This window comes from Bidens hawaiensis, unplaced genomic scaffold, assembly GCF_021521415.1.
Source record: "Bidens hawaiensis isolate Kalapana, Puna unplaced genomic scaffold, B.hawaiensis_p1.1 tig00001088_1, whole genome shotgun sequence".
Lineage (NCBI taxonomy): Eukaryota > Viridiplantae > Streptophyta > Magnoliopsida > Asterales > Asteraceae > Bidens > Bidens hawaiensis.
The window spans coordinates 4,799,387-4,820,654 of record NW_027491063.1 but is presented as its reverse complement, the minus strand read 5'-3'; the positions used below and the strand labels follow the sequence as shown (position 1 = coordinate 4,820,654).

At 38.9% G+C, this 21,268-nt stretch overlaps 1 pseudogene; it reads left to right on the top strand.

Annotated features, from left to right (window-relative positions):
• The first annotated feature begins 14,668 nt into the window (after positions 1-14,668).
• Positions 14,669-21,268, top strand: part of LOC143559102 (3-oxoacyl-[acyl-carrier-protein] synthase II, chloroplastic-like) — a 38,201-nt pseudogene continuing 31,601 nt past the window's right edge.

Genomic DNA, 21,268 nt, shown 5'->3' with positions numbered 1-21,268 from the left:
CAACCCATCCAAGCAATTCAATCCCAACCCATTCAACCAATTCAAGTCAACCAAATCCCAATCAACCAACCTCAAGTTAACCAAGCTACTCAAGGTACTCAATGACAACTGTGTTACATGAATGCTTCCCAAGTTTAAGCCTAACCCTTTATGAAGACATGCTACGCAAAAGACGTTTCTTTTATTTAGTTCTTTTCATCTAGATTTAATGTATTAACTCCTTTAAATCTCAAGTTTTGTTATGAATGAGAATTATGGTTAATTATCATGGTATTGAATCCCTCATTTATTCCTATTTTGTTGTTTATTGCAATATATATTGTTACAATTTATTATCATGATTTAAGTGGTCTATGACCGGTTATTTACTGGGACTATGTGCATGATGATGTGTATAGTTATCTAATAGTACCGTATTTGTATCATAAACTACCTATGACCGATTTCCTACAAACGTTTTGGAAATTTTGGACTATGAACATGTGTTGTACATAGTTATCTAATAGGAGTCATATGCATAAACTTTATTTCGATATTTTATTACATGACTACCCAAACCCTCCAAACTCACCACGTTCTCATGGTACTCTTATCTCATCCCATCTATTTTATAATCTTGGTTTCAACCCTCAACTATTATTATATTCAAAAGTCATGTGATTCCTTTGTTGTGTGATCTGATTATTGCTTGAGTTTTGTCATCGTCACAAGTATTTTCCCTACATTGTATGTATAAGTTACCTCTATAATTTTCTTCTATCTGTTTATTTCATTTTGTTGTTATCACTTTCGATGGTTAACTTCAAAAATTTCGTTAATTTTGATTTTATTTAAGATTATTTACTAGTTATTTATGATCATTAAATTTTTCATATTTATTTATATATATGTTCATTGCTCTTGATCAAATGATTCTATTTAAATACAAAAAAAAGGAGTTTTCTTTTACCAATGTTTTCAAACCCGCACAACGGGACGAATCATGTGCATCATGCGACGATCTAAATAATTATGAGTGCACACATAATTATCAAAATCCTCGCATGGAACTCATGGTGAATACGGTTGTGTGTCATAACTCGGGACCCACGGTGATTTTGGGTAACGATACAAATACCGATGTGATAAGGGCACGGTGGATACGCCGCTGGTACATCCTATATATAAGTGTCCTTATCATGCCTTCCGTTTGTAGCGTTATTTCGTCACCTGAAGATCTGTGTTATTTTTTTATATAATAATAAAAAAAATCATGTCTTTCTTAGACTCTTAGCTTCTTTCTTTATGTTATGTTTTCTTGAATTTCGGGACGAAATTTCTAAAAGTTGTGAATCTTATAACATTCGTTACTTTTTAAATCTGAAACCCGACCCGTTTATTTTATTATTATTATTATTATTATTATTATTATTATTATTATTATTATTATTTTCTTTCTTTCTTTGGCCTCATTTATTATTCGAACGCATGTTACTAAACCCCGCCTTCGTTTAAGTTTGTATATATTTTGTTTATTTATTTATTTATAATAACTATGAACTATATGCTTTAATACCCCTAACTAACATAATAACACTTTTGGATCCACAATTAAAGATTGAGGACTATTCTGAAAATTATAAAAATATTATTCTAATCCTTCTCTTCCCTCCCCTTTTCCCACCGTCGACCCCCCCCCCCCCCTCTTGAGATTATTGATCCATAAAATCTGCCGGAAATCACGGGTGTCACACCCTCAAAATCCACTAACGGAGTTTTACCGTCAGAGGGTGTGAACTAACAGGATCGGAATCATCAGTTATAATCAAACCATAAAAACGTTTCAATGAAAGTAAGTGCGGAAGCGGAAAACCATAGAAACAATGTTACGTCACGCAGGACGATTTAAAACCAAGGATAACAGTTAAAAGTAAGTTTTGCATAGTTAAAAGTTTATCAAGCAATGCATGTTCCTAAACCGCGCGCCCGCCTCGGCTACCTGAGAATAACATACTAAAAGTGTCAACACAAGGTTGGTGAGTTCACAAGTTATATAAAAATAAATCGTTTATCGTTTGCGTTCAGCGTTCCAGCGTTACAGCGTTTTGCGTTAAGCGTTTTGCGTTACCAGATAGTGTTATGTCAATTATATATCGATAGGTAGCTAGTCTATACAACAAGTATTACTAAGTGTTCGACACCGAAGCTGACTCGTTTAATAAGTGCCTTGTCACCAGGTCCTCCAGACCATGGTACGTGTTAGCCAAAATTACACCCGCTCGACCTCCAGTCGAGTTTAGCGTTGGGTGGGGTTTGTCAAACCCAGTAGTACTACTCAACAGTGACTCGCTATTCAAAATATTAACCGGTTCGATGTGTAGGACTTCAAACGTTTCGTTTGCCACTTAGCCTTTACAAGTGATATATAATTTATAACAAAATCTTAAATGCGTTGTGGAGTATGTTATCTCCCCCAAGTGAAAAGCGTTTGAAAACAGTTTAAAGAGGGGAAAGTGAAACTCACTGTTTGCGAAGAATTTCCCAAAATAAATCACCAAGATGCGCGTCACCGAAAAACTCTCTCTAACGTTCTAAAACAACAAAGAGATTTTTCTAAGTGTCGGAATATTATCGAGTCTCTAGACCCGGCACATAATACCTATGCACATAACATGTTTCGTGTTTCGTTTGTGAATCGTGTGTGACTTTAACAACTGTTTTTTTTGTGACACATCACATTTGTAAGCAATCATATACGTGTCATGTATTCATAACGTACATTACTAGCAATTATTCCCCGTAAGGGCATTTTGGTCAACAAATAGCACTTTACTAGCCATTATTCCCCATGAGGGCAATTTGGTCAAATCATGGCAACCAATTAGCAATTATTCCCCGCAAGGGTATTTTGGTCAAAACATAACAATTATATAACAAGTATCATGTTTCATGCATTTTTACACAACTCAGCAGCTAGTTTCACCGAGACAGAAATCCTACTAGAAAGATTGTACTATTTCACCGATCATAGCATCTCAATTAATTTACCAAAAATCATCACAGAAGCACATATGTCTTAGGTTTCCAGAACATATTTTATTACATTTTATTCATCATAGTTTTCTCACAATCATCAAATCATTACAGCAAACTCATAACAGTCAAATTCATGCGCAACAGAATGTTATTTGCAATTCCCGTTAAACGGAAAATCCAATAAATGCAAGACCACTTGGGTTAGGTTCCTAACTCAATAGGTCAACTTCCAGAAGTGGAACCAACCCAATTGGTCTCGTAGTTCATGAGATATAACATTTACAACACAACCTAACAGCAGGTCTAACAGCTCAGCTTTGCACAATGTTTTTTTAAAATCATAAACGTTAACTTCTACTTGTCCAAAAATTACAAGTTTATATTCTTTAGAAACTAGACTCAACCTAGTTTACTGTAGTACCAACAATCTCAACCAATTTTCACGTTTACACTTCGTTACAGTCACTTAAACATCAAATACACATTCTGTCCAGAAACTGTTTGCATCCAAACTCAATATATTAACAACCTATGAACTATCATGCATTCATATAACACTCTAGACTCCATAAACACCATCCATGCACATCAATTACATATTACATACTTGGTTAGGGTTTGTGTTTGAACTCAAATCAAAGACACAACAATCAACATGCAACAAGATTCAATCTAGTTATCCAATCATCATTCAATCAACCACAATCATATTAGCTATATACATACACAAAATCGGCAGCTTAGGGTTTGTGGTTAACCCAACAAACATCAAAATCAAGCAACATGAATGTATAGAATGATCAATTATACCTTCCTAGCACCTAGTTCTTCAATCACAAGCTTGATTTCTTGGTTGAATGTGTGTGTATGGTGGACGGCAGCCAAGGGAGCAAGGGAGGGAGGGCCGATCGGAGCTTGGGGTTATGATAATAATGTTAGGGTTAAGTGATTAAGGTTATATTTATAGACATACAAGTTACAGTCTAGTCCCTCCACTTTCAATTGTTGTTTTTCTAACTTAACTAACTTAGTTCTTGTTTCTTGTCTAGCATTACACACAATATAATCAAGTAACACATATGTTAACACATAATTTTCACATAATTATTATGTTGACGTTTTTCGTTTAATCCTCAATCGTTTGCGTCAACTCGTTTGCGTTTCGGTGCAAATCCCGAAAGACTACACATGTAGTAAGTGTTAAGCGTCATTTAAACCCTAATTTAAATGTAATGAAGTGTGCGTTATAGATTCAATGATCTTAAGTTTGAATTGACGAAGTTGAGTTAACGGAGTTAACCTGATATTGACGATTGTCACATCATTCCCATGTTAAAGAATTTTCGTCCCAAAAATTTGAGTCAAGTCGTGATGGGTGTCTGAAAGAGTAAGAAAAAAAAATTTCAGTTTGTCATATCATCCCCTAGTAGAAAGAAATTTCGTCCCGAAATTTAATTCATACCTCCGGTGATGTCTGACGGTTTGCCGAGTTTCGCGGTTTTCTGCGTTTGGTTAGCTCTTCAAAAAGGTGAGGATACTTTTTCATCATTTGATCCTCGCGTTCCCATGTGAACTCCGGTCCAAGTCTCGAGTTCCAACGAACTTTAACGATTGGAATTTTGCTGTGCTTGAGCGTTTTGGTTTCCCAATCCAAAACTTCGACTGGTTCTTCAATGAAACGTAACTGTTCATCAACTTGCAGTTCCTCCAAAGGGACTACTTGGGTTTCATCGGACAGGCATTTCTTCAAATTTGATACGTGGAATACATCGTGTACGCCACTGAGTTCTGTTGGTAGGTCCAGTCGGTACGCCACCGGACCAATGCGCTCAGTTATCCGGTACGGACCAACATACCGTGGGTTGAGTTTGTTTCGCTTCCCAAAGCGAACCACACCTTTCCAAGGTGAGACTTTGAGTAACACTCGATCGTTCACTTGAAATTCGAGGGGTTTTCGGCGCTTGTCGGCGTAACTCTTTTGGCGATCTCGTGCCGCTGCCATGCGATTTCGGATTTGAACAATCTTTTCCGAAGTTTCGAGTACCAGTTCCGGACCAGTGATTTGGCTGTCACCCACCTCTGCCCAGCTGAGTGGTGATCGACACTTCCGTCCGTACAGCGCTTCAAATGGCGCTGCCTTAATACTTGCGTGGTAGCTGTTATTATACGAAAACTCTACCAAGGGTAAGTGGGGTTCCCAACTTTTTCCGAAATCCAAAACGCAGGCACGCAACATATCCTCCAGGGTCTGAATACTTCGCTCACTTTGCCCATCCATCTGAGGATGGTACGCTGTGCTCATATCGAGACGGGTGCCTAGTGCGCTTTGTAGCGACTTCCAAAAGTGCGAAGTGAAACGAGAATCTCGATCAGAAATGATTGAGACAGGCACTCCGTGTCTAGACACTACTTCCTTCATGTAAACACGAGTCAGTCTTTCCATTTTGTCCGTTTCTTTAATCGCTAGGAAGTGTGCCGACTTAGTCAACCGATCAACGATCACCCAGATGGTATCGCATCCTGTCGGTGTCTTAGGTAAACCCGTGATAAAATCCATTGAGATGTGTTCCCATTTCCACATTGGGAGTTCCGGTTGTTGCAGTAGACCAGATGGTTTCTGGTGTTCTATTTTGACTCTGGCACAAGTCAAACATTTGCTCACGTAGGTGGCAATGTCGGCTTTCATGTTCGGCCACCAGTAAAGTGCCTTTAAATCATGATACATTTTATCTGAGCCAGGGTGGATAGAATATCGGGACTTGTGAGCTTCGTCCATCACTAGAGTCCTCAACTCTCCGTATCGTGGAACCTAAATCCGGTTCTCAAAATATCGGACCCCGTCCGATCTGGTTTCAAGTTGCTTGTTCATGCCCCGCATGAGTTCCGATGGAAGATTATCATCTTTCAAAGCTTCAAGTTGCGCATCGCGAATCTGATCGGGTAAGCTGGCATGAATCGTGAGTTGCAATGCTCGCACTCGTCTGGGTTTATCTGTTTCTTTTCTGCTGAGAGCGTCGGCCACTACATTGGCCTTGCCAGGGTGATACTTGATGGCACAATCATAATCTTTAAGCAGCTCGACCCAACGACGCTGTCGCATGTTCAGCTCCTTCTGATCGTAGATATGTTGGAGACTCTTGTGGTCGGTGTAAATGGTAAACTTGGTACCGTACAAGTAATGCCTCCATATCTTAAGAGCAAACACCACAGCTCCAAGTTCCAAATCATGGGTCGTGTAGTTCTTCTCTTGAACCCGTAGTTGTCGAGAGGCGTAGGCTATAACCTTCTCGAGTTGCATCAGCACACAACCGAGACCTTGTATAGATGCGTCACAGTGTACCTCAAAATTTTCCGTTCCCTCGGGGAGGGCTAGGATAGGGGCGTTGCAGAGTTTGGTTTTCAATAGTTGAAAGGCGGATTCTTGCGCGTCACCCCAGTTGTACTTAGTGCCTTTGTGAGTCAAAGCGGTGAGGGGTTGAGCAATCTTTGAAAATCCCTCGATGAAACGCCGGTAGTAGCCGGCCAGTCCTAGGAATTGTCGCACCTCAGTCGGAGTCTTAGGTGCTTCCCAGTTTTTGATGGCCTCTACCTTACCGGGATCGACATGGATACCATTCTCGTTGATCACATGCCCTAAAAAGTGAACTTCGTGAAGCCAAAACTCACATTTCGAGAGTTTAGCATACAGTTGTTCCTTCTTTAATAACTCCAGAATTACCCTTAGGTGCTCTTCATGGTCAGCTTCGTTCTTGGAGTAGACGAGAATATCGTCAATGAACACAATTACAAACTTGTCGAGGTACGCCTTGCATACTCGGTTCATAAGATCCATAAATACGGCTGGTGCGTTGGTTAGGCCAAAAGGCATAACCGAAAACTCGTAGTGACCATACCGTGTTCTGAAAGCTGTCTTTGAGATATCTTCTTCGCGCACTCTAAGCTGATGGTAACCAGATCGCAGATCGATCTTCGAGTAGTAACTCGATCCTTGAAGCTGGTCAAACAAATCATCAATTCTGGGTAAAGGATAACGGTTCTTGACCGTCACCTTGTTCAACTCCCGGTAGTCGATACACATGCGGAAAGTCCCGTCCTTCTTTCGGACAAATAAGACAGGGGCTCCCCATTGTGATGAGCTAGGTCGGATAAAACCCTTATCCAACAAATCTTGCAACTGAGTGGACAACTCCTGAAGTTCCGCCGGTGCGAGCCGATACGGGGCTCGTGCTATGGGTGCTGCACCGGGTGTCAACTCGATTTGCAATTCGACTTGACGAATAGGAGGGAGTCCAGGCAAATCCTCCGGGAAAACTTCCGGGAAATCTCGCACAACCGGTATATCTTCAATTCGTTTCTCCTCCGCGGGTCTCTCAACAATCTGTGCCAAAATTGCCGGATGACCCTTTCGTAGATACTTCTGCGCCTTCATAAGGGTAATGACGCTGGTGGTCATGCCGCTTCTCTCACTTCGGACCGAAATGATCTCGCCGGAAGGGGTGGTAATGTTTACTATCTTATCATGGCATATAATCTCCGCTCGGTTCTCGGATAACCAGTCCATGCCGACAACGACATCAAAACTACTAAGCGTAAAAGGAATAAGGTCGATATCAAAGACATGACCTGACAGTTTTAACTTACATCCCGCAAGTACATGAGTCGTTACTATAGTCTTACCGTCAGCTAATTCAACAGGAAACTTAGCATCTACCGGAGTTGGAGTTAAGTCTAAGAGTTGACTAAAGGCTTTCGACACAAAACTCCTATCAGCTCCAGTGTCAAACAATACAGAAGCAAAACAATCGTTTACAGGGAACTTACCAGTCACCACGTGCGGATCACTGCGGGCTTGACCCGACCCAATTACAAACGCTCTTCCCTTGCCATTGCTTCCACCATTACTGCCACTTCCATTACCCCCATTGTTGTCATTCTGTTTCAGCTTGGGACAATCCTTCCTGAAGTGACCTTCCTGCCCACATTCGTAACATCCCTTCGTCGTCATAGGTGGTTTAGGAGCACCCTTTGCCGCAAGGTCTCCTCTACATTCTTTCGCTTGGTGACCCATCTTTCCGCATCTTTGACACTTGACGCGGTCACATTGGCCAACATGATGATAGTTGCACCTATTGCACTTTGGATATCTCCCAGCATATCCGCTCGAAACCTGCCCGCTACCGTTGTTGTTGTTGTTGTTGTTATGAATCTGAGTGTTAAAGCTCCGAGCGAATTCGGGCTTACGGTAGTGCTGTTGCGGTGGGATGTTCGAGGATGAAGATCTGGTGTTGTCGAACTTCCTCTTTCCGCTGCTCGGGTTGTTGTTGCTGTTGTTTTCGTTACTCGGGTTGTCACGGGCCTTAGTGGTCGAACCCCTAGGTGGTAACGCACCTTGGGTCACAGCCTGATCCGTCAGTTTGTGAGCTAAACGGATCGCTTGTTGAATCGTGGCTGGTCTGGAAGACGTCACCATGCCCTGAATCTGCGGTGCTAACCCATCAATGTACATTTCGATCCTCTTGCTCGGCGGATCCACCATCCGCGGACACATCACAGCCAACTCGTGCGAACGGGTAGTGTAGGCTTCAATTTCCGAGCCCACCATCTTCAGTGACCAGAACTCTGACTCTAACTTTGAAATCTCTTATCTCGGACAATACTCCTCTCGCATCATGTTTTTGAACTCCTCCCAGTTCATCGCGTTAGCCAGTTCCAATCCAAGGATCTGGACGTTCGAATTCCACCAAGTGAGGGCGGAATCCTCAAGTGTTCCAGCAGAGAATTTGACCCTACTGGCAGGGGGACAATTGCACATCTCAAATGCCGACTCGGCCTTCTCAGCCCAACGCAGGAAGCCTATAGCTCCCTCAGTGCCCTTATACGTACTGGGCTTGCAGTCAAGGTAGTTCTTGAAGGTACACGTTCCACTTGGACCTCCAGTTTGGTTCTGAACGTGTGCGGCTAGAGCGACCGCCGCATGGTCGTTCAGCAGAGTTTGGAGTTCAGCTGCAGTCAAGCTGATGTTACCACGTCCTCGTCCAGCGTTTCTTCCAGCCATTTCCTAGAATCACAGTATAAAATGTTAAACATGAATTTTTCTTTCATATACAACACACCATACATGTAATAAAAAGATAGGTGAGAAAGAAATAAGAAACAACATCACATCACAACCATGTATTAATCTAATTAATAAATCATGATTAAAACCATTGTATTCGCTACAAAGTATTTCCAATCAATCCTTAAAATCATAGAAAATAATAGTTCGGATGGAGACAACCCCTCCATCTAGGTGTCATCGTCACTAGATGTCATCGTCTGAGGACACATCTGAGTGTGCCTCTTCCTCAGCCGGTTCTTCTTCGGGTTCCTCCTCGGGATCTTCCTCGGGATCCTCCTCAGGCTCCTCTTCGGGGTCTTCTTCAGGTTCCACTTCAGGCTCTGCCTCAGGCTCGGCCTCAGGCTCTGCCTCAGGTTCGGCCTCAGGCTCTGCCTCAGGTTCGGCTGCGCTCTGAGCAAATTGCATTTGTAAGACATCGCAACGCTCTAGAGCTATCTCGGTTCGGGTCCTTGCTTCTTGGAGTTGCTCTTGCAAGTCTATCATCTCAGCTTGCATCTTCATCATAACTTTCATCTGTTGATCACTAGCCTCTTGCATTTCTTTCATTGCCGCTGCCATGCGGGCAATCTCCTCCTTAGTCTCGGTTCCGTCCTTCAACAGTCCGGAAACGTTGGCTCTCGTATAGCGCATGTAACCCACATCACGCTCCAAACAAGAAACGACAGCTGCGAGAACTCGCTCTACAGGTTCGGTTATGGGGTGTAGGGTGTTGGGGTAAGCAGGGTGGTTCGGGTGAGGCAACGGGGGAACTTGTTCGCGATAGACCATACGTCTGATCATGTTAGGGTACCATTCCCAGCTAACGTCGTTTTCGTAAATGCCTCCGGATAGGCGGTACCTCTTCGGTGCGGGAGCTTCGAGTTCCGGGACTACTCGGGGTGGTGAGGCGGTAGGTAACTGCGGTTCCTTCCCATGAGCGTGCGTCATCGAATCGGATGATGATGAGGGTGGCGTCGACATTCCTACAGGTAAGCCGTGTATGCGCGCGCGTATGAGTGAAAGAGGTAAAGAGATAAGATTACAAGACTACACAAATCTATGTAGTGCGTATCATTATAACTAATGGGTCGTCGCGGTTATAGTCTAGTATGCATGCAACTTCTAGTTCGCTATAACCAATGGCTTTGATACCAATCTGTCACACCCTCAAAATCCACTAACGGAGTTTTACCGTCAGAGGGTGTGAACTAACAGGATCGGAATCATCAGTTATAATCAAACCATAAAAACGTTTCAATGAAAGTAAGTGCGGAAGCGTAAAACCATAGAAACAATGTTACGTCACGCAGGACGATTTAAAACCAAGGATAACAGTTAAAAGTAAGTTTTGCATAGTTAAAAGTTTATCAAGCAATGCATGTTCCTAAACCGCGCGCCCGCCTCGGCTACCTGAGAATAACATACTAAAAGTGTCAACACAAGGTTGGTGAGTTCACAAGTTATATAAAAATAAATCGTTTATCGTTTGCGTTCAGCGTTCCAGCGTTACAGCGTTTTGCGTTAAGCGTTTTGCGTTACCAGATAGTGTTATGTCAATTATATATCGATAGGTAGCTAGTCTATACAACAAGTATTACTAAGTGTTCGACACCGAAGCTGACTCGTTTAATAAGTGCCTTGTCACCAGGTCCTCCAGACCATGGTACGTGTTAGCCAAAATTACACCCGCTCGACCTCCAGTCGAGTTTAGCGTTGGGTGGGGTTTGTCAAACCCAGTAGTACTACTCAACAGTGACTCGTTATTCAAAATATTAACCGGTTCGATGTGTAGGACTTCAAATGTTTCGTTTGCCACTTAGCCTTTACAAGTGATATATAATTTATAACAAAATCTTAAATGCGTTGTGGAGTATGTTATCTCCCCCAAGTGAAAAGCGTTTGAAAACAGTTTAAAGAGGGGAAAGTGAAACTCACTGTTTGCGAAGAATTTCCCAAAATAAATCACCAAGATGCGCGTCACCGAAAAACTCTCTCTAACGTTCTAAAACAACAAAGAGATTTTTCTAAGTGTCGGAATATCATCGAGTCTCTAGACCCGGCACATAATACCTATGCACATAACATGTTTCGTGTTTCGTTTGTGAATCGTGTGTGACTTTAACAAGTGTTTTTTTTGTGACACATCACATTTGTAAGCAATCATATACGTGTCATGCATTCATAACGTACATTACTAGCAATTATTCCCCGTAAGGGCATTTTGGTCAACAAATAGCACTTTACTAGCCATTATTCCCCATGAGGGCAATTTGGTCAAATCATGGCAACCAATTAGCAATTATTCCCCGCAAGGGTATTTTGGTCAAAACATAACAATTATATAACAAGTATCATGTTTCATGCATTTTTACACAACTCAGCAGCTAGTTTCACCGAGACAGAAATCCTACTAGAAAGATTGTACTATTTCACCGATCATAGCATCTCAATTAATTTACCAAAAATCATCACAGAAGCACATATGTCTTAGGTTTCCAGAACATATTTTATTACATTTTATTCATCATAGTTTTCTCACAATCATCAAATCATTACAGCAAACTCATAACAGTCAAATTCATGCGCAACAGAATGTTATTTGCAATTCCCGTTAAACAAAAAATCCAATCAATGCAAGACCACATGGGTTAGGTTACTAACTCAATAGGTCAACTTCCAGAAGTGGAACCAACCCAATTGGTCTCGTAGTTCATGAGATATAACATTTACAACACAACCTAACAGCAGGTCTAACAGCTCAGCTTTGCACAATGTTTTTGTAAAATCATAAAAGTTAACTTCTACTTGTCCAAAAATTACAAGTTTATATTCTTTAGAAACTAGACTCAACCTAGTTTACTGTAGTACCAACAATCTCAACCAATTTTCACGTTTACACTTCGTTACAGTCACTTAAACATCAAATACACATTCTGTCCAGAAACTGTTTGCATCCAAACTCAATATATTAACAACCTATGAACTATCATGCATTCATATAACACTCTAGACTCCATAAACACCATCCATGCACATCAATTACATATTACATACTTGGTTAGGGTTTGTGTTTGAACTCAAATCAAAGACACAACAATCAACATGCAACAAGATTCAATCTAGTTATCCAATCATCATTCAATCAACCACAATCATATTAGCTATATACATACACAAAATCGGCAGCTTAGGGTTTGTGGTTAACCCAACAAACATCAAAATCAAGCAACATGAATGTATAGAATGATCAATTATACCTTCCTAGCACCTAGTTCTTCAATCACAAGCTTGATTTCTTGGTTGAATGTGTGTGTATGGTGGACGGCAGCCAAGGGAGCAAGGGAGGGAGGGCCGATCGGAGCTTGGGGTTATGATAATAATGTTAGGGTTAAGTGATTAAGGTTATATTTATAGACATACAAGTTACAGTCTAGTCCCTCCACTTTCAGTTGTTGTTTTTCTAACTTAACTAACTTAGTTCTTGTTTCTTGTCTAGCATTACACACAATATAATCAAGTAACACATATGCTAACACATAATTATCACATAATTATTATGTTGACGTTTTTCGTTTAATCCTCAATCGTTTGCGTCAACTCGTTTGCGTTTCGGTGCAAATCCCGAAAGACTACACATGTAGTAAGTGTTAAGCGTCATTTAAACCCTAATTTAAATGTAATGAAGTGTGCGTTATAGATTCAATGATCTTAAGTTTGAATTGACGAAGTTGAGTTAACGGAGTTAACCTGATATTGACGATTGTCACAACGGGATTTACCATTCTTATGCGTCAATGAGCCAATTACGCGTACAATCGTCATGTAAACATGGAAAATTGACAGTGAGTGACAACCAATTCGTCTTTATCACGAGCCGCGCCTATTGACCTTTGTAACTCTATAAATACTCGTCGTTTATTCAATTAAACGGACCTGAACCATCCTCTTAGCATCTCGAACCTAAGCCCTCAAGAATTTACACAAAATAGGCTATCAAAGACCGATTTTGTATCCATGTTCTAGCCGCCACCCTACCTCGTCGTCCTCTTTCATCTCTTAATCATTTCAGGTAATTGAAACTGTTGTTGGGATCGATTTTACATCGTCTTTAAAATGCCTCTGTCAATTTTGATTGACGGTATAAGACCCTGATTGGAAATTAATCAGGATCTAGGGTTTATATAAATTTGGGATAATGATAGCCTAGTGTTTTTATATAATTAAAATCAAGCTATATCAAATTGTAAGTCTAGATCAGTTGGTTTATGGTTGGTTATTAAAGGCTGAACCAGCCTGGGGCGCGGGTTCGATCTCCCAGGCCTAGTTTTCATTTTATTTTTATTTTTTATATTTACTTTACTTAATTATATTATGTTTTAAACCTTATATATTAAAACCAATGTTATTTTATCCTTTAAACGAACCGAACACCATGAGACCTCAAAACAAATTGTCTTTTAAACTTTTTCGTATATAGGTGTGTGTAGATATACACATAACTTTATATTTATATTTTATACAACTTTACATTTATAAATATATATAGTTCTTGATTTAACCTAATATTATTTATATATCAATTAAACTAAAAATGATTTTACTCATTTAAACAAATTGATCAATGCTAAACTTTAAAACGATTGTTCACTTAATTCTTATGTATATAATATTAAATTGACGGTTTTTAATGTAACTTGTAATAATACCTAAATTGACCATGTTTTTATTTCAACTTTATAAAATATATGTTAAATATATTTAAAATCCCAAATCCGTTATAAACCCCTACTTTTCCCATCTTGCTCTCTTCATGTCGTTAGATTGTTTATTTAATTATAACTTCAATTAGGACTTATTGTCGAGACACTCCATGGAACTAACTAACTAGTTTGCTTTAACCGCCTCCTCGTTAGCGTCTCCCTTACCTCCAAGGTGAGCTTACATACCCCTTTTTCCATCTTTTATATTTTGGGGGTAGCATGTATACCATATTCAAGTTTACTTATGTTTTATTCTCACATCTATTCAAAACACAATTCAATATATGTTTATGTGTGATTATTGCATGCTCTATGATAATGCTTTATGTGTTTAATTGTTTATTTTTGGTTTGGTGGTTGGTATCTCATCCTCATCTATCCTCATCTTGTATGATCATACATTTACCCAAGTACATTGATTTTGTATCAATAAGAACGGGTCCACATCTATTTAATTGTTTACATTTTCATAGAAATAGTAATACTCATCATTTACATGTGAATTGTGGTTTTTATCTATATATGTATCTCAACTAAAACTTGTGTATTCTCACCAACATTCGTGTTGACAAACTCTATTTTTATACATGCTACAGGTACAAGTAATTTACAATGTTCAAGATCAAAGAATTTAGTTTTACCTTAGGATATTATTCAAAATACAAAACATGATGTAATTGTTGTTCTGTTTATTGAATTTGTGTGCTTGTTTGATATTAATGAATTGAATAATTATTGTCACTTTAATTAGTGTCTTTCGAGCTACTGTCCAATCAATATGTTACGCCCCGGCATGTTCCGCCTTTGGTCGGTGTGTGACAGTGAGCCTAAACACTCTCACGGTTCATCTTCTGGTGTAGGTACAAGTACTATTGATGAATCTGGCAAGCAGATTATTGTGTATCACGACTATACAGCTGCCAAACCAATTGAGATGATCTAAACTGACACAGTAATCTTTGTTGATGGATCGGGGGTGGTTAGGAGTGTGGTGAATCGGGATGAGATCGAAGAGGGGCAGTTTGTGGAAAAGTCCCTAACACGAGAGCAGATTTCACTATTGCTTGGATTGAATGATGTTCAATTGACCGTGTTAGAGGCTGAGCCGGATATTGAGGTCGAGAACGATGAAGAGATCTTAAATGATCCGATTATTGAAATGAATACAAGTTTATTTATGAAGATAAGGAGGTTGAGGTTGAAGATGTTACAGCTGAGGAGTATCCTGATTTGTTTCAACACACTAATGTTGATCAGGGTGCTCCAGTATTTAATGAAGAAACGGTTAAAGCAGTTGAGGATAATTTGGATAAGTTATCTAAGGGTGAAAGTGTGGTTGATACAAGATTCAATTCGATTGAAAACCCGACCGATGCTGATATTGAAAGGTGGTTTGGGTATCGAAGCAAGAAAACCCATAAAATTATTGAGGCTTATAGTTATGTAGATCAGGAACAGAAGGATGAAGCCGCTGCTCGTGCTAAAGCCTACCAAATGACTTCATTCAAGACCGTGTCAAAGGTTCAAGGTGACATTATCTCCTGGTTATTTGATTCTGATTTAAAAGTATGTACTGTTAAATGGGAAAAAGGGATTCAATACTATGAGAAGATCACTGATGTTCTCACATTACCGCGTTGGGATGTTCGGACCCTCGCGTGTCGACCGTTTATCAACCGAGGGGGTGACCGAATAGCTGATTGGTTTTGTCAACAATTGTTGTTCGAAGTCAACTCTGGTTTCAAGTTTCTAAAGCCTCAAGTCCCAACCCGAAAAAGTATAGATGAAATTGATCCAAGGATGGGTTGGAGAAAGTTGATCCTTAAAGTAAAGCCGCCTAAGACCATGAAGCGTGTGCTAGTGAAGACGTTGAATCAACATATTTCTTTATCATTCAACCGCTGGTATTACGATAATCGAACTGGCGAGGCCGTCATTGTCTTGGGTAAAGGTTTAAAGGCCGAGCTGATCAAGATCATCGATCCAATGTGGCTTGTTAATTTAACTGAGACCGACAACGACGTGCTACACAAGAATAAGATATTGTTCGAGCGCAATGAAGACTATGATCTGGCTATGCAGTTCCAACACGTCGGCGTGCATGTTATGAGAACAGGATTCATAGTTGCAGAGATTGGCAGTCCAAGCGCTTCAAGGTTATAACACAAAAATAATGCTGAATTTGGAACACAAAGCACAGAACCTATGACTGTACAGGCTTGTTATTATGTTCAATGGTTTTTCATTTTTGATCAATAGGCTTTGAGGGTTTTAATAAAGTTGCTAGACAGTTTTGACTCTCGAAAAACTTTGATCCGTGCACGATTTTTACTGCTGCACAATTTACTAAAATACCTGTTTGGCTTGTATGGGTCTGTCTAAAAACGTAGATTTCCGAATACTGAGCGATTGGAATTGAGATAATAGTTGTGTGTGCCCATTATCCAGAAATTGAGAAACTAAGATACACAATTTGTATCTAGTATCTCTCATGAATTTAAACTTCTTTAGATCCTTTAGAGAAAAACTTACCACTATGTAATAGTATTTATTCATAACCATAAAACATATAAAACCAACATTAATTCAATTTCAAAAAAAGAAAAAAAAAGAGAGGAGTGTTAACGTTACCAGCGGACATATGGTGGATACGACATCGTCAACAATCGTGAGCTTCTATTCTTCATGTAAAAAGTTGCACATCAACTGTAGATTTATTTTCTAGATTTAGTTCTCTTTAATAAATTGCAGATCTAATTAATGATTTCTAGTACCATAAACAGAGATATTGACACAAAAAATTGTTCAAAGTTCAAAATGAGAATTACCTTACACTACCAGAATTAAGGAGATCTCCAACTAAACTACACCCGCAGGCGCTGCCATGGTTGCCGCTAACTTTTGCCAGAACACCCTACATAACCATAACCCTAGGTTTTTCTACAGCCACGATGCACGGAATTTCAATCGATTTAAATCGCACGTCGGCCAATTGAAAAGTTTTATCACCGCTACAAAAAGCGAGGATAGCAGATACTGAACCATGAGGGAGAGAGAGAGAAAGAGATGAGGGAATTTGAGAGCCAGAATGAGAACGAAGTTTTAATTTCGAAATCCTGGTTTGTATTTGAAAATTACATATTTTAGATCTGGACCCGCCTGTTTTCAACCTAAAACTTGGGATGCTAAAAACACTTGTACAATAAGCTTGAATGTGTTGTATCTCTTAATTTTAAGAATTTTGTTTTGTTAAATTATCTTTGTGTCCTTCCTATATGTATTGTAATAAGCATAATAAGCATTAATAATTGTTAGCGGTACAAATGATAAGGATTTTAAAAAGATTTTAGTTTAAAATACATAATTTACAATATATAAAATATATCGTCTTATTTTACATAATTATTGGTCAAGTATTTTATAAACTATTATTTACACATTATTTATTACAACTTCAAATAAAAATAATACTTATAATTAAAAAGATTTATTTTCTTATAGTTATATATATTTTAATAAACCTTAAGTAATTCATTTTAAAATTTTAAATACCCGTTAATATATCAAATCTCATATCCATTTATTAATTCGTAGTTATTTCTCCATTATCATCTTACTTAAGATTTGCCGGTTGATATTCTCGACGAGCGTGGTGAGTGTTTATTTTACCGTTCTTATCACTTTCATACCACCGTTTATTTGATAAGGTGAGTAATCACCCCCCTCCCTTCTTTTACTTGTTTTCCAAACTTTTGAGAACATATGTGTACCTACATTATTACTTATTATTAGTATTCACACTAGCAACTGTTAACCTTGTGTGCTATCAATTATGTGCCTTACTTGTTAATCGTAAATTTTCTTATTTGAACGCATTCGGAGTAGTCCAACATATTCACATTTAGTATGATCATACGACCGTCATAGTAGCCAAAGCCCATTCGCATGGCGATGGTTTTACCTACATGCATTTATTTTTTCATTTAGCTAACTTGTATACCGCATCAAGGACAGTTTACATATTTTTTTAATATTATTTTGTATTGAACTAACGAGTGTTTTACTCACTCAACCTTGTGTTAACAAATTCTATCTTTATTTTATATGCATATGCAGCTTTTAGAATGAGTTGATTTCATGATTGGTGAAGATATAAGATTGCTTGTGTTAGAAGAAATATTATCAAGACAATATATATAGACTTCAATTTTGATCTTATTTTTTTTTACTATGATGAATTTGCATTTTTTTATTTGACATGTGTTGGAATTTATTTGAATATTTAAATAAATTTAATAGATATTGCCACTTTTTAGTTATTTCATGATAGTGCCTTGAGAGTTGTGAACAATCAGTTCGTGCCCCGGTATTTTCGCCTTAGGTTGGGGTGTGTCAGATTGGTATCATAGCCGCGGGTTTAAGATAGGTCGTTAGTGGTGCCTTAGTAACATGCTTATGTGCCCCATACGTGCTTATTTGATTGCCTTATATATTCAAGTTATTTTTTTACAGCTTTCCTACTTAATTATTTAGTTATTGTTTACTATTATATTTTCATGCACAGATACACAACTCCGAGACTATGTCTCAACCTCAAAGATAACTTTTCTTAATTAATTTAAATCAAGGAGATTATCTTTTATTTTGGAAAATTTCTTAATAATTCCCAAGTGTTGTTTTAACTTTTTCACCTTAGGGCTAGTTTGTGTAGCAAATCCTGTAGTAGCTGGAAGGGGGGAGAGAACTATGAGTCGGCCCTTGGCCAACCAGTTCCGAGAACCCAAGGTAAGACGCTATAACTTACCTGGAGGATAACCTGACCACAGTACTTGATTTTATAGGCCAAAGAGGGACACAACTATTATATGACCGACACCCTAGGTTGTCAAATGTAACCGCATTAGCGGTTGCAATATGCTTTTAAATTGAATTCACGGTGATTCGTGGGTAAATTTGGCCTTTTTCGATTATTGTATTTTGTTATTTTAATGGTTAGTTGGGTAACATTGGGTTTTTGTTGGAGTTAATCATACGTGGCGATTCACGGGATACTCCAACTACTCATATTTTTATCTCGTTAGTTCGTTATTTAGTTGGTACAGTTGAAATGTCTTGTAACACTCATGGGCCATCCAACTATCTTGCATTGATAACTCGTTAATTAGTTGGTACAATTAAAATGCCCTGGAACGCTCATGGGTTGTCCAACTCATTTATTTTTTATTCGTTAGTTAGTTCATGGAAAGCCCATGGGAGGCCAACACACAAATTTTGTTTCGTTAGTTGCTTGTTAAGTTAACATAATCAAATAAATTTTAACTTTTTATCTAACCTCATCTCCTCATCTAGTTACCACACATTGATCGCATTGATTGCATCATCTCATAAGTAATTTACGCAATTTACCCCTTGTCTTGCAATTTTTTAATTTATTCCTCGTAGAATGTATTCACTAAGAAACCACCGTCGTCACCAACGTCCATATGGTTCTCATGACCGCCTTCTGGTTTCTAGGATCACCAAGGAATTTTCTTCTGCTATGCCCGCTATCATAACCCAATCCAAAGCCTCAACTCGAATGCTTCTGCTACATCTGCTAGTCCGAACAACTATGACTTTAGGAACTCCATAGTACCAAACCTACCCCGTTTCGTGGTATGGAAAATGACACCAAACTTCTGCAATGGTTCGAGAAGATGGAGAACATGTTTATCCATTGTGAATGAACGCCAAACAGACTAATTTCACCTCAAGCATTTTCGAGGATCGAGCTATTACTTGGTGGAATGCTTTGAAAGCCGACCAAGTATGTGAGTTGGTTGTGGCCTTGCCTTGGGACAATCTCAAAGAGGCCATGAAGTAAGTGTTTTGTCCCGAACATGAACTTCAAAGGTTTGAAACTGAATTTTGGGAGCTCAGCAAATTGGGGGGATAACTCTACTTATTCCAACCATTTCCGTGAGCTTAGACGTATCGTACCCCACCTTGTAACCCTCGAGAATTGCGGCATTTTGAAATACATTCGTGGTTTACCAACTGTTTTCTGTTATGCTGTGATGAGTCGTTACCCATTAACCATTGAGGAGGCTATGGACCTAGCTGCTTCCCTCACCGATAATCATGTCAGGGATGAAACCTCGTTCCAAAAGGATTCCAAGCTTAATCCCAACAAGACCGAAACCGACTCATACACTAATTCTAAAACTTAACCAAACCCGTTTCAATCAACAATTACCACAACAACCACAATAACAAGCGTAAGACCAATCACCAAAACTATGTCGTTAACCAACCCAATGACCAAACTCAAACTAACCAAAATGCCTCGAACAGAAGAGCCTACGCTGGACCTCATCCTTTATGTGCTAAATGTAACCGTCATCACCCTGATTAGTCCCCTTGCCGAATATGCACCCAATGCAATCGTTATGGCCACCTTTCTAACAGTTTTCGTGTCCCACCTAATGCACAAGTCGTCCCACAACACTCTACCTCTCATGCTCAACCCTTTGTTCCTAATACCCATGCTTATTTCCGTTGTGGAGACCCTAATCATCTCCGCAACTTGGGCCCTCAACTGCTCCATGCTCATCAAGCTCAAGCTATGACTACACCCTACTACCTTACCCATGCCCAACAAATTCAAACCCATCAACCCCATGTCCTCCAATCTCCTTTCATCAATCAAGATCAACCCTATCAAATTTCGTACCCGCAAGCTTAAGTTTACCAATCATGCTCTAACCAAGCTCCAATCGTGCAACCCCTTCAAGCTCAACCTATCCAACCTATTCCAAGTCAATCTACCTTGAATGCTCAAGCTTTAATGAATGCAACTCCTCAAGGTGCTTCAAGTTAAATCAACTAAGTTACTTAAGGAATCTGAAGACTTTGCAAATTTTCCTATTCTATCTTAATTTGTTTTATATTTTTCCAATTATGGATTGTAACGACTCTTTATGACATCGAATTATTTCAGTTTGAATTATTTATCCTTTGCATATCTAACCTCATGAATAAAGTTATTTTATTTAAGTAGATTGTTTATTATAGCCTAATTCTATCTTATTTTCTTATCCTCATTCATCACAAACCATTTTTCGAATCTCAACTGTTAGTGAGTTATTTCTTTATACAGTTACGTCAAGAGGTGTTTTAGAACTTTCATTTAAAACCCACAACAAAATTTTAAGTGTTTTATACATTGGTCATTCTCTAGTTTTATAGTTAAAACTTCTTAAAACTTTTGCTTTCTCAAAATCATGTCTTTCAAATGTTTTATAACCCACACTTTGGGACGAGTTATGTAGACCATCCGAAGATCTAAGTAATTACGGGTCGACACGTAATTACCCAAGTTCTCGCATGGAAATCATAATGCGCACATTGTGTG